The sequence below is a fragment of the Bubalus kerabau genome, chromosome 23, assembly GCF_029407905.1.
Source record: "Bubalus kerabau isolate K-KA32 ecotype Philippines breed swamp buffalo chromosome 23, PCC_UOA_SB_1v2, whole genome shotgun sequence".
NCBI classification, from domain to species: domain Eukaryota; kingdom Metazoa; phylum Chordata; class Mammalia; order Artiodactyla; family Bovidae; genus Bubalus; species Bubalus kerabau.
In genome coordinates this window covers 12,244,559-12,262,843 of record NC_073646.1, presented here as the reverse complement: position 1 = coordinate 12,262,843, position 18,285 = coordinate 12,244,559, and the positions used below count along the sequence as shown (strand labels likewise).

The 18,285-nt window shown below is 48.8% G+C and overlaps 1 protein-coding gene across 8 annotated transcripts in view; it reads right to left on the bottom strand.

Annotated features, from left to right (window-relative positions):
- SNX29 (sorting nexin 29) overlaps window positions 1-18,285 on the bottom strand; it is a 587,227-nt gene that overhangs the window by 5,635 nt on the left and 563,307 nt on the right. The gene's annotated exons all lie outside the window — the stretch shown is intronic.

Here is an 18,285-nt window from a genome sequence, read left to right as displayed (position 1 = left end):
AGAGAAAAGAAAGAAACTGCTTTGGAGAACATTGCATTTAAAAGTCAAAAGATGCGAAAACCCAGGAGACGGAATTCCGGTGGAGTTGATCCTAAAAGAATAATCAGAGGTCTGCCCACGTCTAATTGTAAGGGCGTTCACAACAGCACTGCGTGAACGAGCCAAAAATGGGGAACTACTTGCGAGTCCAGTGTGAGGGGCTCGCTGGTGCTGGATATAAAGCCCTCACATCGCAAGACGGCGGCAGCCCACGAACAAAGGGGAACAGACGTGCGTTTACGGGCCAGTGAGGGTGTACGCTTCTGCAGACTTAAAAAATACAACCTAAAAAGCTATGTTTTATTCATTGGGAATGTTTGGACTTCAAGCCAAGAGAGAGCATCTCAAGTGTCCCTGAGAGACCTGCTCCGAGGAGGCAAGGAGGGGAGCCAGGTTATATATATTAAAAGAAGTTTTGCAACAAAGGGCAGGCAGTCTGAATGTCAAAAAGTAGTAGTTGTTTGTTTAAAGAAAACCAGGTATCCCAAGTTAAGGGATTTAGTGCTTTTCTATGTACGAGGAGAAGCAAGAGCCGGGCTGACTCTTCCTTTGAAATCATTGCTTTGATGTGCACCGCGCAGCCGTCTGGGGCCAGTATGGAGTTTCCTGAGTTTCCCAGGGGCTCACAGTAGGGAGTGCCTGCAGTCTGATGGCTGCTAGATGGTGGGTATTCTTTCCTTCCTGAGTTTCCTCAGGGGGTCACCATCCATAATTACTGATGCCTATGACAGCCTTTGTTTATTGATATGGCAGGAAATATTCCATTTCTCAATTCCAACCCACGTTACAGCACAGTAGAAGGGGTATTCAGAAAACACTGAAGGATACACTTGTTTACTCCATGAATCTTTGCGCACCCCTGTGGGCCAAGCACTGTGCAAGGCACTAGGGCTAAACAGTGAGCAAAACGGATTCTCCCAGGCCCTATGGAGCTCACAGTCCGAAGGAGGGCTAAAAACATCATGCGCTCACTCTAAGACTTAGGGTACAAAGCCTGCCTGAGTGGCGAGTCCCAAGCAAGGCAGGAAGGGCCTGGGATGGGGGGGTGGGGCCCCGAGGCTCTGGGCACAGGAGCAGTGGGTGGAGGCAGCAGCTGGAGGACTCAAGAAGGTGGATGTCCCTGGTCTGGTTGCGTTTGAAATGCCAACTGCCAAGGTCACTGCTCCAGGCACACAGGGCCAGGGCTGGGGCCGTGAATGTACAGGCGGTGAACTCGGTCTTATTTCCCACAGCTGCTGTAACACATTAGCACACGCTTGCGTGGTTTATTACAACACACTGAGATATCTTACAGTTCTGGAGGCCGGCAGTCCCCAGTGGGTGTTATGAGGCCACGTTCAAGATGTACCGGACTTCCCTGGTGGCTCAGAGGTTAAAGCATCTGCCCACAATGCGGGAGACCTGGGTTCGATCCCTGGGTTGGGAAGATCCGCTGGAGAAGGGAATGGCTACCCACTCCAGTATTCTGGCCTGGAGAATCCCATGGACAGAGGAGCCTGGTGGGCTACAGTCCACAGGGTAGCAAAGAGTCAGACACGACTGAGCAACTTCACTCAAGATGTACCAGTGTGTGTGCTCAGTCATGTCTGACTCTGACACCACGGGCTGTATATCCTACCAGACTCCTTGGTCCATGGGATTCCCAGGCAAGAATACTGCGGTGGGTTGCCATTTCCTTCTCCAGGGGATCTTCCTGACCCAGGGATTGTACCTGCATCTCCTGCATTGGCAGGTGGGTTCTTCACTGCTGAGCCACCTGGTGAAAGAGTCAATTCCTGGGCAGGTTGATAAGAAATCTGGGGTCCCCGAGGAGGAGATAGGCGTCTGGAATTCTCGAGGAAAGGACAAACGTCTTTTTTTCCCCTCTACATTCCTTAGTCTTAGTCATGTAAAACAGTTTTTTTCTTTAAGCCCAGAACTGATGATTACACAACAAACAACTCCGCTTGAATCTGTACTAAGGATTATATAACAACACTGTATCCTGCGTGAGGACAGTTTCTCCTTCCTGAAAAGCTTCCGACTGATCCTGTTATCTTAAAATGTATATTATGGGAGTGGGTCTTATTGCCAAATGCAGACTTAAATTGAAGAAAGTAGGGAAAACCACTAGACTAGGTATGACCTAAATCAAATCCCTTATGATTATACAGTGGGAGTGAGAAATAGATTTAAGGGACTAGATCTGATAGATAGACTGCCTGATGAACTATGGAATGAGGTTCGTGACATTGTACAGGAGACAGGGATCAAGACCATCCCCATGGAAAAGAAATGCAAAAAGGCAAAATGGCTGTCTGGGGAGGCCTTACAAATAGCTGTGAAAAGAAGAGAAGGGAAAAGCAAAGGAGGAAAAAAAAAGATATTCCCATTTGAATGCAGAGTTCCAAAGAATAGCAAGGAGAGATAAAAAAGCCTTCCTCAGTGATCAATGCAAAGAAATAGAGGAAAACAATAGAATGGGAAAGACTAGAGATCTCTTCAAGAAAATTAGAGATACCAAGGGAACATTTCATGCAAAGATGGGCTCGATAATGGAAATGGTATGGACCTAACAGAAGCAGATTATACTAAGAAGAGGTGGCAAGAATACACAGAAGAACTGTACAAAAGAGAGCTTCACGACCCAGATAATCACAATGGTGTGATCACTCATAGAGCCAGACATCCTGGAATGTGAAGTCAAGTGGGCCTTAGAAAGCATCACTACGAACAAAGCTAGTGGAGGTGATGGAATTCCAGTGGAGCTATTTCAAATCCTGAAAGATGATGCTGTGAAAGTGCTGCACTCAATATGCCAGCACATTTGGACAACTCAGCAGTGGCCACAGGACTGGAAAAGGTCAGTGTTCATTCCAATCCCAAAGAAAGGCAATGCCAAAGAATGCTCAAACTACCGCACAATTGCACTCATCTCACATGCTAGTAAAGTAATGCTCAAAATTTTCCAAGCTAGGCTTCAGCAATACATGAACTGTGAACTTCCAGATGTTCAAGCTGGTTTTAGAAAAGGCAGAGGAACCAGAGATCAAATTGCCAACATCCACTGGATCATGGAAAAAGCAAGAGAGTTCCAGAAAAACATCTATTTCTGCTTTATTGACTATGCCAAAGCCTTTGACTGTGTGGATCACAATAAACTGGAAAATTCTGAGAGAGATGGGAATACCAGACCACCTGACCTGCCTCTTGAGAAACCTATATGCAGGTCAGGAAGCAACAGTTAGAACTGGACATGGAACAGACTGGTTCCAAATAGAAAAGGAGTACAGCAAGGCTGTATATTGTCACCCTGCTTATTTAACTTATATGCAGAGTACATCAATGAGAAACGCTGGGCTGGGAGAAGCACAAGCTGGAATCAAGACTGCCGGGAGAAATATCAATAACCTCAGATATACAGATGACACCACCCTTATGGCAGAAAGTGAAGAGGAGCTAAAGAGCCTCTTGATGAAAGTGAAAGAGGAGAGTGAAAAAGCTGGCTTAAAGCTCAACATTCAGAAAACGAAGATCATGGCATCTGGTCCCACCACTTCATGGGAAATAGATGAGGAAACAGTGTCAGACTTTTTTTGGGCTCCAAAATCACTGCAGATGGTGACTGCAACCATGAAATTAAAAGCTGCTTACTCCTTGGAAGGAAAGTTATTGCCAACCTAGATAGCATATTCAAAAGCAGAGACATTACTTTGCCAACAAAGGTCTGTCTAGTCAAGGCTATGGTTTTTCATGTGGTCATGTATGGATGTGAGAGTTGGACTATGAAGAAGGCTGAGTGCCGAAGAATTGATGCTTTTGAACTGTGGTGTTGGAGAAGACTCTTTCTAGTCCCTTGGACTGCAAGGAGATCCAACCAGTCCATTCTGAAGGAGATCAGCCCTGGGATTTCTTTGAAAGGAATGATGCTGAAGCTGAAACTCCAGTACTTTGGCCACCTCATGCGAAGAGTTGACTCACTGGAAAAGACTGATGCTGGGAGGGATTGGGGGCAGGAGGAGAAGGGGCCGACAGAGGATGAGATGGCTGGATGGCATCACCAACTCGATGCACAGGAGTTTGGGTGAACTCTGGGAGTTGGTCGTGGACAGGGAGGCCTGGCGTGCTGCGATTCATGGGGTCGCAAAGAGTTGGACACGACTGGGTGACTGAACTGAACTGAACTTTGAGACATTCTTTTGATTTCTTGTAGTAACCAGTTAAATTATATAACTCCCTTGCTTAGACTAGTTGCGGGGGGGGGGGGGGGGGAAGGGGCACTCTCCATCCCTCTTCTGATGTCTGTGTCAGAAGCTTGCTCTGTCCCTTTTCTTACTTTAATAAAACTTTGCTACACAAAAGCTCTTGAGTGATCAAGCCTGGTCCCGAAGCTCAATCTCCTCCTTCAGAGATCAGGAATCTGACATCATTCACCATAAGCTATCACTGGGAAGCCCCGGAAGGCTCCAAGGGAGATTCTCAAGGCCAGAAGTTGGCCTTTGCAGCCTTTCCAGGCACTCTGAGGGTCATGGCCCTGCTTCCATCTTCACAGCCAGCAGCGCAGCCTTGTCCACTCTCTCTCCCCTTGACTCTCCTGCGCGGCTGGGAGGTGAGGGCCTGTGGTCCCTGGAGGAGCCGGCTCCTCAGAGGACTGGAGACAGAGTTGGGGACAGTTCTGAGTCATGGGGCCAGGGCTTTGGTACTTCATTTGGTTTCTCCAAAGGCACCTCCTATGTGAGGATCAGCAGAGGGGAGGGGGATGGGGGGGTTGCCTGCCCCGAAGCCTCCTGCCCGGGGCTGCCACTCAGAGATGGCACGGTGGGAGCGTGCAGTGCGTTTCCTCAGGCAAGTGTCTCATCGGCTTGGAATGGCTTCTAGGGTAGAATAAATATTTATCCGAAAGAACAGAAATCAGAATCTGGAAGTGCTCTCTCTGCACTCCCAACAGGCAAGATGTGCAATTATTAATAACTTAGATCTCTATGAATGGATTAAAAAAAAAGTTTCATCCATACAAAGCAATATGCAAGCCTTACAGGAAAAAATGAAAGGCTGACATATGCGATAGTATAGTGTCCTCCTGCTAAATGAAACAAGCCAGCCACAAGGACAGATAACTGCATGATTCCAATTACAGGAGGTGTCCGAAACAGTCGAACTCCGAGGGGGATGAGGGAGGGGGTGAGTAGGGAGTTACTAATCTACAGGCAAAAATGTCTCAATTGAGTTAAGTTCTAAACTCAAAATGGACTAAAGATCAGATACTATAAAACTCCCAGAGGAAAACACAGGCAGAACACTTTGAACATAAATCACAGCAGTATCTTATCTCCTAGAATAATCAAAATGAAAACAAAAATAAACAAATGGGACCTAGTGAAACTTAAAAAGGTGTTTTGCACAGCAAGGGAAACCGTAAATAAAACCAAAAGACAACCCACAGACTGCGAGAACATATTTTTAAACAAAGCACCCAACAAGGGATTAATCGACAAAATTTACAAACAGATCATGTAGTCCTATGACAAAAAAAACAACCCAATCAAAAGATGGGCAGAAGACCTAAGTGACATTTCCCCAAAGAAGACATACAGATGGCCAAGAGGTACATGAAAAGATGTTCAATATTGCTAGTTATTAGAGAAATACAAATCAAAATTACAATGAGGTGTCACCTCACACTGATCAGAATGGCTAACATAAAAAAATCTACAAACAACAAATGCTGGAGAGGGTGGAGAGAGAACGTAGCCCTCCTACACTGTTGGTGGGAACGTAAATTGGTACAATCCCAATGGAGAACAGTATGGCGGTTCCTTAAAAATCTAAAAATAGAGCTACCGTATGACCCTGCAATCCCATTTCTGGGCATTTATCTGGACAAAACCATAATTTGAAAAGATACATACACCTTAATGTGGAAGGAATGATGCTAAAGCTGAAACTCCAGTACTTTGGCCACCTCATGCAAAGAGTTGACTCATTGAAAAAGACTCTGATGCTGGGAGGGATTGGGGGCAGGAGGAGAAGGGGACGACAGAGGATGAGATGGCTGGATGGCATCACTGACTCGATGGACGTGAGTCTGAGTAAACTCCAGGAGTTGGTGATGGACAGGGAGGCCTGGTGTGCTGCGATTCATGGGGTCGCAAAGAGTCGGACACGACTGAGCGACTGAACTGAATGTTCACTGCAGCACTGTTTACAACAGCCAAGACATGGAAGCAACCTAAGTGTCCATTGAGAAGGGAATGGATTAAAAAAAGTGTGTGTGTGTATACATACATGCATACATTAATGTATATATATTATATATTAACATAATAAAGATATATGTGTCTATATATACACACACACACAGTGGATACAGCTGTATCCATTACAGCCATAAAGAATGAAATACTGTGATCTGCAGCAACCTGGACAGACCTAGAGATCATCATACTTAGTGAAGGAAGTCAAAGACAAATATCATGTGGTATCACTTACATGTCAGCTAAAAAATGATACAAGGGAACTTATTTATAAAACCGAAACAGACTCAACAAGTCTGTTTTTCAACAGACTCGAAAAACAAACTTTTGGTTACCAAAGGAGAAACGTGTTTGGGGGCGGGGGGCAAATGAGGAATTTCGGATTAACGGATACACATTGCTATATGTAAAATAATCAACAAGGACCTACTATATAGCAGAGGAAACGCTACTCAATATTCTGTAATGACTTATCTGGGAAAAGAATCTTAAAAAAATGAACATATACCTGAAACTAAAACATTGTAGATCAACTATATTCCAATATAAAATTAAGTTTTAAAAAAGATGAGTTAAGTTCGAGGTCTGTACAACACTGCCTACAGCCAACAGTCCTGTATTTGATGTTTTAAATTGGAGTGTAATTGTTTTACAATGTTTCTGCTGTACCACAACGTGAATCAGCTTCACATATCCCCTTCCTCTTGAGCCTCCCTCGCTGTCCTGGGTCATCAGAGCATGCAGCTGAGCTCCTTGTGTTATACAGCAGCTTCCCGCTGGGTGGGTGGGTGGGTGCTGGTGTGTGTGTGTCAACGCTGGTCTCTCAATTCCTCATCGTTTACAGCCTTTGTGAGCCACCTGCACTGCTGAGATTTAAAGGAGGGGTGTGTTTCTCACCTGGCCCCATCAATAGAGATCAGGCCACCAAGAAGCTCTTTTTACCTCCTGCTGATGATGATGTTATAATAAAGCGGGCTGGTGAGTCTGGGTCTGGGCAGGAGCAGAACCACTGAGCAAGGCAAAATTATGTTCCTCATCTACCCGATTCTGTTTTAATGCGGAAGGTCTGTCTACCCCAGGGCTTCCATGGTGGGTCAGTGGTAAAGAATCTGCCTGCCAATGCTGGAGACATGGGTTCAATCCCTGGCTTGGGAAGGTCCCCTGGAGGAAGCAGATAACCCACTCTAGTCCTCTTGCCTGGAAAATCCCATGGACAGAGAAAGGAGCCTGGCGGGCTCCAGTACAAGTGGTTGCAAAGAGTCGGACAAGACTGAGCACACGTGTCTACCCCAATTTTGCAGACAAGAAAAGGGGGGTATGGAGGGCAAGAAAGGCCCCACCTCCATCATAAGAACAGATCCTAAAGGTGTATGGAATAATAGAAACCCCATATTCAAAGACAGAAAACCTAGGTGCCTTCACTTAGACCCCTTAGGACCTTAGAGGAAGATACATCGCCTCCCCAAGACTCAGTTTTCTGATCTGTGAAATGGGTATAATATTGGTTCTCCCTACTGTTTATGTATCATTCAACACATATGAATTGAATCTGTTATAAATAGGAATATAACTGGCTCCTTCAAGACCCCAGGATCTCTGAGATAAAATTCAGAGGCACAGGCAAATTCTGGCCAGCAAAATCTTAAGAACTCTGATGGCTGAGGCATCAATATATCAAAGGAAGTTGGTAGAAGCTTTTATAAAGATTTTACAAATGACAGAAATAAACCTCAAGGGAGTTCCTTGGTGGTCCAGTGGTTAAGACTCCATACTTTCACTGTAGAGGGTGTGGATCAGATCCCTGGTTGGGGAACTAAGATCCCACAAGCTGCATGGCATGGCCAAAAAAAAAAAAGGGAAAATAATATACCTCCCATTCCTTTTACTAGCACAGCTCAAGTCTTCCATCTGTCTGTCCTGGGGGCAGGAGACGGAGAAAGAAACCTTCTCTGAAGAGATCAGACTAGGTTTTCTGGAAGAGGAGCCCTAAAATTTACAGAGACAGAAAAGCCCTGGGATTTGGCAGGGCTGTTTCGAGACAGCTTAAGGAAATAAGTGAGTAAACAGGTGGATCCATCGGGGAACAAGGGTGGAAAAATCGTGACCCTCCTGTAAAGGAAGATCAAACCACTGTTTCCCTTGAGATAAGGCCAGACCCTGTGCTAAACTCTGGGGACATCAAGACAACAGTTTCTACCCTTAAGTTACTCAAAACAGGGGCAGGGGTGGCGGAGGGAGAGGGGGAAATGATGAAGAATATACACAGCGGTAGAGTCAGGGGCTGGGAGGGTCTCTGGAGGAGGCCTGAGCACTGAGGTAGAGGGGTGGGGTGGGGGAGGTAAGGCTCAGTGGAGTAGAGGCAGACGGAAAGGGCTTTCTGGGCAGGAAGAGCAGCCAGCAAAAGACTCCATGGGGAGCAAGACAGGTGGTGGGGCCTGAAGCTGCCCAAGTCTGTGTGGGCCAGGAAGGCCCCCAGATGATGTAGACACCTCTGGTCTACAGGAGTTCTACAAACTACCTTTTCAAAGGTGGGGACCCAGTCAGCCCGTGGCAAGCGATGACTTTTGGGCCACATCACAAGCATAAAGGATCTTAGTTCTCCACCAGGAACCGAACCTGCACCCTCTGCCATGAAGTGCAGAGTCCTGACCACTGGACTGCCAGCAAAGAAGGCCCGAGAGGCCATCTTAATGGCAACAAAACTCAACCTCAGGTTGTCAATTTGCCAACTAAGGAGACATAATACACATGAGCACAATCCAACTATTTGCAAAGGTTAGGGGAGGTCTTACTACTTTGCTTGTGGTTCCTCCCGCTTAGAGAACACTCCCTCTGGGACAAGGTCCAGACCACACATGGGACTGTCAGAACCAATGGTCTAGATGACCTTGAGGCTCCTCTGGGACCAGGCGGAGCACGCCACGTTGGGGATATGGTTCTCAGGGCCATGGCCTCTTTATTCTGGAGACCAGGGTCACCCTGCCCAGAGCTGTGATGGGAACATGGAGCCATGTTTCCTGAATACCGCCTTATCATCTCTGATGCTTTAACCTCCCACCTCTCATTATCTGCACACCTCCTATATAATACCCAAGATATTTCTTTACCTCTGTTTTTAGGTTACTTTGGCTTATGCAAAATCATCCACAAACATAGATGTAAGCATATTAACATTAAATTAAAAAAAAAAACAACCATTTCCTAGATATCACCACTGGCTCATTTACCACCCTAAATGGTTGTTCCCTCCTTCAAAATGTGTTTTCTTGGTAACATGGGTAAATCTCAAAGGCGTTCTGCTAAATGACAGAAGCCAGACTCAGAGGCTACACCCCACCTGATTCCTTCCTAAGACATTCTGGAAAAGGCAAAAGTATAGGGACAGAAGCCGCAGCGGCGGGCACCAGAGACTGGCTACAGATAGGCACCGGGGGGTTCTGGGGGCTGTTCCGGTGGTGCTGTGACCCTGCGCATCCTTCAAAACTCACAGAACTATATAACAAAAAGGGGAAATGCTACCACATGAAAATTGTACTTCAGTCTTAAGAAGCCTGGCTGAGAAAGGCTGTATTTAAAAATCTCTACCTTTTCCGCATGAAGGAGCACCTTGCATCCACTCTGGGTCTCCCAGGAGACAGTGACCTCACCCCCTTCCACAGCTAAGAAGGGCAGGGACCACGGGGACAGAAATTCTCGGACTCTGTCATTTACCAGCTGACTGCCTGGATGGTCACTGATGCGCCCTGGGACTGAGATTCCTCACCTGTAAGAAGGGATCGCATCACAGTGAAAAGACAACTCAATCAACAAACGGGCAAAGGATGTGAATAGCCAATACACAGAAGACCAACAAGCACATGGAAAGATGCTCAACATTCTTATCAGGAAATGTACATCAAGACCACAATAGGAGGGACATCCCTGGCGGTCCAGTGGTTAAGAATCTGCCTTCCGGTGTCGGGGGAAGGTGATCCCTTGTCAGGGAACTAAGATCCCGTATGCCTTGAGGCGACTAAGCCTGAGAGCCACAACCACCGAGCCTGCGTGCTTTAACTAGAGAGAAGCCGTGCGCCGCATGAGGCCACGTGCTTCAACAAGACCCCACGAGCCGCAACTAAGACCGGATACAGCCAAAAAGAAATACTTTAAAAAACCCCAACAAAATAAGACACGACTTCACACCCACTGGAATGGTGACTGTTGAAAAGACAGGTAAGTGCCAGCAAAGATGGGAAATCAGAACCCGGCCACACTGCCAGTAGGGACATTAAATTGTGCAGCTTTGGAAAACAGTCTGGCAATTCTTCAGATGGTTAAACATAGAATGACCATGTGACCCGGCGATTCTTGTTGGTACACACCCTGGAGAAATGAAAACATGTCCACATAGAAACTAGTACATGAATGCGGGAAACAGCATAATTTATAACAGCCAGAACTTAGAAATAATGCAAATGTGTATCGGTGGAATGGATGAACAGAACGTGGTTTATCCACTCAATGGAATTTTACTCAGCCACAGGAGGCATGAATCGTTGATATGGCTGAAGGTGGCAGAATATACCACACACCAAAAGGCCGCTCTGCTAACTGACTGTTTTGGGGTTAAAGGCACTTGAAAGGAAGTGAATGCAAGCAAACACTCTGACCTTCCCATTTTTCATTAAAGCAGGAGACAGAATTCCCAAGTGAAAGACGTCCTCACCACACCAGAAGGAAAGTCACGCTCTCACTGTTGAGGACGAGAAGCTGAGATGGAGCAAATTCTGTACAAATAGGTCTTGTTAAAATTACTGTCTTCCTTGGCCCTACTCACACAGTTTAGTTACTTTTTCACAATTGATCCTTCCTGTTCACAAAATATAAAATCAGCTCAAGAAACAGCAGGTAGCTTTGGCCAGGCCATTTCTTTGGGTCTTCACTTCCTTACTAAGGCTCCCATGTCACACGACCCTTCTACAAACCTGGATGAGCTTCCCCTGTTCTTCCATCTTATGTCGGTTTGATTCAGACAAGGAGATCAAACCAGTCAGTCCTAAAGGAAATCAACCCTGAATGTCCACTGGAAGGACTAATGCTGAAGCTGAAGCTCCAATACTTTGGCCACCTGATGCGAAGAACTGGCTCATTAGAAAAGACCCCGATGCTGGGAAAGACTGCGGGCAGGAGGAGAAGGGGACGAATGAGGACGAGACGGTTGGATGGCATTACTGACTCGATGGACATGAGTTTGAGCAAGCGCTGGGAGTTGGTGATGGACAGGGAAGCCTGGTGTGCTGCAGTCTATGGGGTCACAAAGAGCTGGACACGACTTAGTGACTGAACAACAACAAAGGTAAAAAAAACCCCAAGAGAGGAGAGAGAAAAATTGCCCTCTCCATGTGCTACTGCATGGATGAGCCTTGCAGCTGTGAGTGGTGGAAGATGCCAGATGCAAAAATCCACATGATGATTCTATTTCTATACGGCAAAACAGGGCAATCTCGAGAGACAAAGTAAATGTGTGTAGTTTCCAGGAGCAAGGAAGGTGTGGGCTTTCTCTTCAAGTGATAAAAATGCACTAAAAACAACGGTGGCGATGGCTGTGTATATGTATGAATATACTAAAACCTGATTCAAAAAAATTTCATTATTTGGCTGCATGGGGTCCTGGTTACAGTCACTGGGATATTGCTTGCATTAGGTGGGATCTTTCACTGCAGTGCACGGACTCTCCAGTTGGGGTGCACGGGCTCTCCAGTTGGGGTGCACGGGCTCTCCAGTTGGGGTGCACGGGCTCTCCAGTTGGGGTGCACGGGCTCTCCAGTTGGGGTGCACGGGCTCTCCAGTTGGGGTGCACGGGCTCAGTAGTTGTGACACAGGCTCAGTTGCCCCACGGATGTGGGATTTTCGTTTCCTGACCAAGGACTGAACTGCGCCCCCTGCATTGCAGGGCCGATTCTTAACCACTGGACTACCAGGGAAGTCCCTACAGACGACTGACTTGTGTACACTTTAAATAGGTGAATTGTGTGTGAACTCTATTTAGTAAGGCTGTTTTTAAAATGGTACATGTTAAAAAAACAGAAAAGAAGAAGAGTATTACAGAATCCTCTCTGGCAGGCTGTTGACAGCTGAGGGATACACTCTGTACTTGGATGGCTAGCTTGCAGAGAAGATGCTTAGTAAATACCCCCTCTCTTCACCTGCTTCTCAACTCGGCTTTGGCCAACCTCCAGCGTGGCTCACTCTCTCTCGGAGGGAACTATGCCCAGTCATCACCAAGCTCTGTCAACCCTGTGGGGCTGCTGGAGCCATTTCTGGGGCCGTGAAGGGTTTGTCCTGGAGGCTCAGTTCCAACCAGTGGGCAGGAAACCAGGAAGGCAATGGTGCCATGGCTTCCTTCCCCGAGCCTGCAAGGTGCTGGCTGTCCTGAGCTGCAGCGACCCCCTGTCGCGGGGTTAGGGGCATCTGGGCATGTGGCTTCCCCAGGGCTGACACCTTACACGTGGCACTCAGCTCAGCTAGAACCGGGTCTTCAGCTGGAAGGTGGTGGACAAACAGCCTCCTGAGGTCTGATGGCTGCCCATGGAGACAGCCCAGACATCCCCAGAGTACCCCCTTCCTCTTCTCTCCTGCGGGAATGGGGGACCAGAGCTGAGCCCAGGAGCCCCTTCATTCTGCCTGCTCTCCCGTTCCTGAGATGTGTTTGGCATTTGTTCGGAAACTCACTCTCCAGTGCTGGCCACCATCAAGGCACCGAGGGAGACCAACCTTGTGAAAGTGGCCCCTGCCAGGAGCCCTGGAGAGGGGAGGACTATTTCTTTTAATAAGCCTCTGGGGGCACATTGGCATGGTGTTCCCGTTCCCAGCACACAGGTGAAATTGATCCGATGGTCTCAACCACTCATCAGTGAAAGTGATTTCAAGGAGAGATGTGCTGTTCATTTCACTTAGGAAGTGGCTTTGGAGGGCCGGTCAATACTCCATTTGCTGGGAGCTGCCATCCAAGCGGCTGTGCCTTCAGCACTGATGGTCTGATCTTTGGGAACAACTGGAACTGGGGAGGGCACATCTATCACTGGGGGACCGCACACCCCATTTCAGCAAATCCCGTACTATAGTCTCAGGATCTTTCTCGAGTGATTTCAGTCGTGCTCTGATGGAATTGCTGCTCTCTGTTGATAGATTTCTAACATTTCAACTTTCAGCTTTTCTACTCTGAGTTCTGGCCCGGGGGTTACACACGCACAGGTTAAAAAGGGGAAGAAGGAGGGGACACTCACACAGTGATCCAGTGGCTAAGACTCCGTCCATGCTCCCAATGTAGAAGGCCTGGGTTCCCTCCCTGGTCAGGGAACTAAAGCCCACATGTGGCAACTGAGACCTGGCACAGCCAGATTTTACAAGAGGGCAGGGAGGGAGCAAGAGGGTGTAGAGAAGCCTCCCGTCATTAACAAAAGTTAAAGAGGAGCGACCCAGGCTCACTGTAGGGGAGAAATGGAACCAGCGTGCACAGGCATGAAAAGGGAGCAGAGAGCCTGAAACCCTGCCCTCCGTGGACGACAGCTGTTCGTGCAAGTCTGGGTTCTCCAGGCCACCGTCTATATGCATTTCTCATAGTGGATCTTCCAATATAAAAAATGGTTACTTCCTAGAGAGGCCGGCTTTGAAATCTGACATCCTTTTAAATCAAGGCATCCCGCTCACAGAATGCCACAGATGTTGGTGATGTGTCCTGGAAAAGACTGGTGACAGGGACGACGGGTAATTCTACCAGGTCCGCACACAGCGGGCTTGCTGTGTGGCAGGTGCAGGGCTCAGCAGTGTTACTCTACGAAGCTCTCCCTCCCACCAACCCTGGGAGGGAAGGTCTCGTTTCACATGTGAAAACTCAAGAAGCTGCCATGGAGGGTGGCTTCCTGAGCTGGAGGGACTTACGCGATGTCACGCGAGTCCTATGTCACAGAGCAGGACGGAAGTCCAGGCCTGTGTTCTCAGCCTCTGGGCTGGGTGGCAGGTGACAGGGCGGTATTTGTGGGGGGTGGTGGGGGGGAGAAGTCTCAAACGCTCTGGGAAGACTCTACAGTTTGTGAATTTACTTGCCTCGAGTGAGCCTTTTCATGCTCCAACCACTCCCATCTCTGCATCTTCTCTATAGTCACCTATTTTAAGAAATTTCTTGGTCTTGTTCTAGGCAAAGGCTCTTAATCTATGGTTGCCATTCACAAATGGGGCTGTGGGGTTAAACAGGACAACCCGGGGGATGCTCTCCATCAATGTGGGCTCTGGTGGCGGGGGCAGGACTGGCAGGGGCTGCCTCGTGGGGCAGAGGATCGTGGGGGGCGCGAGGGGGGGGGCTGCAGGAGGGGTGGAACCTACTTTGAAGGCATAGCCTCTAAAGATCTCCTGATGGAGCTGGGAGCCATGGGACAGAGATGAGCCCCACAGACAGGGAGCCCTGTTTTGGGGCTGGTGCAACCCTGCCCTAGGAGGAGGACCCTGGAAAGAGCCGAGACGGGGCAAGGCAAAGCAGCAGGGTTGGGATGATGCTCCCAAGGTGCTGAAGAGACCGCATCCCTAAGGCTCCATGACCAATCGGATGGGGGAGTGAGAACGGGTTTCATTTGTGCTTGGAAACTGGACTCTGGGGAGTGGCTGAGCTGGGGTGGGGGGTGTGGCGGGGGAGGTAAAGAAAGTGACAGGTGGATGGGGGTCAGGCATGTCCCTGGGATAAACTATGCTATTAAAAATGTAAAGATGCATTTGGCCTAGTTTACAGGAAGATCACGCAAGTCCACACACACACTGTACTGTCTACCTGTGAGCCCGGACATGCCAGCTTTCATCCCTTCACGGAACAAACCATAACGGATGAGATTCTGATTGCTACAGGTGGCCCTGGGCTGACGGGGCTGCACCAGGTGCCTGGCTGGGAGCCTCTGCAGTTACAGCTCCTTTTATCCAGAGCGGGGTGTTACCCAGAGTCAGGGTTCTGGGGCTCCTGATCTGACTCAACTGACATCTCAAAAGGTCTGTATACGTCATGTGCTAGGTTGGGGATCTTACCCCAAGAGGCTCTTCAGAAAAGGGGATAGATGATTCTCGCTCTTGCCCTTTAGGACCCCTCTCTCAGTCCTTCATGAAGCCCCCTCTCTGAATCCCACCACTGACCCCGTCTCAGTCCCCTTCTCACACATCAGCCCGCATCACATCTCCATGGTAATCACTGCCCATCTCCTCACGGCTGCTCTTCCCTGTCACAAAGCCCAACCAGACCCCACACTAGTTAAGCCAAGCAGTAGAACAAAATCCCTTTTGTGGGAACAAAAGCCCAGGATGGGGCTACTGGCTGTATTTTCAGTTCGTGGCTAACCCCACTGGGCCCCACCCACAGAAGTGACTTTCATTTTTTCCCTCTTCTCAGACCATCCCCGACCCACTCTGCCTGGCAGTTCACCCAGAAACAGGGTGCTCTGGCTCCTCTCCTCCCCGACATAGGATCACGCGGCCCTGCTCCTACTTAAGGCCAACCCCTCCAAGCATCCTGGGCCTGGGTTCTCTCCTCGGCTCTGTCAACAGCGCCTATGTGGGATTTCATGGAGACCTAGGGGATCACACGTGTCTAAATGCCAGAGATTCCCAGACTTAAATGTTAGCCTTGCTGCCTTTGTGCTCCAGAGTCAATGGACCCACTGGAATTTCTGGCATTTCCACATGGATGTTCGATAGGCATTCCTGTCCTGAACGTGGCCCAAATGCACATTCTGATTTTCCCCATCAAACTTCTGCTCCTTCTCTGGCCCTCGCTTTAGTAACTGCTGCAGTTCCCCCACCCTATTCATTGCACAAACCAGAACCTAACGCATCACCTTGGCTTCTCCCTCTCCCTTATATTCCTGACCCAATCCAAGCATGGGCCCGTTGGGTTCCACCTGTAGATACACGCTCAACAGTCCACTCTCTGCTCTAACATCGTACGTCTGGCCACCGCCACCTCTTGTCTGGACTGTTAGGACAGATTCCCACGTGCTCTCCCTGCTTCCTCTTGATTCCTCTGCAACTCAAAGTCGCCCGCCATTTCCCCTCCTCCATGGCTTCCCTCTGCACTCAAATCCTTACAACTCGTCCTTACCTCCTCCAGCTGCACTGGGACCCCCTGGACTGCTCGGAAGTCCTCCTCCGAGTCTCACTTAGGTCACTGCCAGTTACTCTGTTTTGGTTTCTTTACAGCACCTGTCACTCTCTGAAGCGGCATCTTTACCACCCTAATCCCAATGCCTAGAACTGTGCCTGGTCCACTTAACCTTTTGGGCGATGTCAAAGTGGCCTGTAAACGCCAAGCTCATCCCCACCAGACTTGTCCTCTGGGTCAGACAGTGCTTTGTCCTCGCCCAGAGGAGGCAGCAGCATGTTCCATAAGAACCCGGGCCTTGGAATCGGAAAGCCCTGGGTTGATACCTGACTCTGTAACATACCAGCTGTGTGACTGTGAAAAAGTCATTTAATGGCTCTGTGGTTCAATTTGAAAAGACAAGTAATAACCGGTGTTCACGTCTCTCATAGAAAGCAGAAGAGGTGGTATCACTTTTATGAGAGATGGAAAAAGAAAAAAAACAGCCTCCAAAGCATCACCCAGGTCTGTCCCTTCAGGCAGAAGCTACAGTGGTTATAACGGGAGGGCTGCAGAGAGAACACTGGGCTGGGATACAAGTTGGTGTGAATAGACATAATGTCATATGCAGAAATATGTAAAGACAGAGCTGTGACTCAAACGACAGGCAGACTGGGAGGAGGTGGGGACTGAAATGTCCAGAGTGTGTGCGGGGCTCCTGCAAACCAACCAGAAAGAGGCTGCAGCCCAGCAGCGCACGGGGAGAGGATAACCGTGAGCACTGGACAGCAGAAAAGCAACAGGTTTTTAGGTTTTTCAGTAATTCTGCTATTTGTTGAAGCCCTACTAGGTGCCCTGTCACAGACAGAGCCCCTGCTCTTGGGGAGGTATCTCATGGGCCAGGCACCATCTCCTCTCACCTGAACCACCCCACCCCTCTCTCCCGTGTTCTGCCTGCTGCTACTCTCCTCTGGTATAAGCGATCCAGCAGATAAAACAAGCCTGATCACAGCACTCTTTTGCTCCAAACTTGCCAGTCTTCCGCCTTCCGTGGACACGACGCTCTCCCAGGCCATCGCTGACTAGGCAGTCCCCTTCCCCACTCCATCCCCCGCTTCGGGGCTCCTCAGCAGAGCTGGGCATGTGCCTGCCCCAGGGCCTTTGCAGTTACTTTAACTCTTCACTGCCACAGCAAGGGGGGCTCTTGGCCTGGCTCTCTCCCTCCTCCTCCAGGTCCTTCCTCTTCTGGGATGTTCTCAGGGCCACCTTCCCTGCCGCCACGCTCTCCCCCGCCCCCTACTCCAGACTTGCGTGGTGTGTTATGTCGATGAGGGTCTGGAATCTGGCTGTAACCCAGCATGCAGAGAGAGAATGACACAGGAGTGCTCAGTGACCACTGGGGGAATGAATGAGTCCTGCTGGGGGACCCAGCGCATCAGAGTCACCTGGTACAAGGTGAAAGATGGCCCTTAGCAAGCTCTGATATAGATACTGAGAAGTCGGGGGGGTTGTGGTCACAAATGTACAGACCAGTGGAAGTTTTTAGGGAAGCTGAGGGGGCTGTGAGTTCACACGTTTGCATGTTTACACACACAAACACATACTTGTGCAAACCCTCTGACTCAGGAATGCCACGTCTAAGGGCCACTCCTACAGAGGCACTGGGTGTAAGGATGTTCAAGGCAGCGTGGATTCTAACGAGGAAGTGTGGAAACACCCTGCCTGGAGGCAGGAGACACATCAAACACACGATGGCACCTGTGTAAGCAGCAGGGCTGCCGCCACAGAGGATGCAACGCAGACCGGCAAGAAAACACCTCCACGGTACAATCACGGGACAGCAACAGGTTACAGAACAAGACAGGGCAGGATGCGGTTTTTATGAAAAAAATGAAACCTCAAAATGCATGTGCACACAAA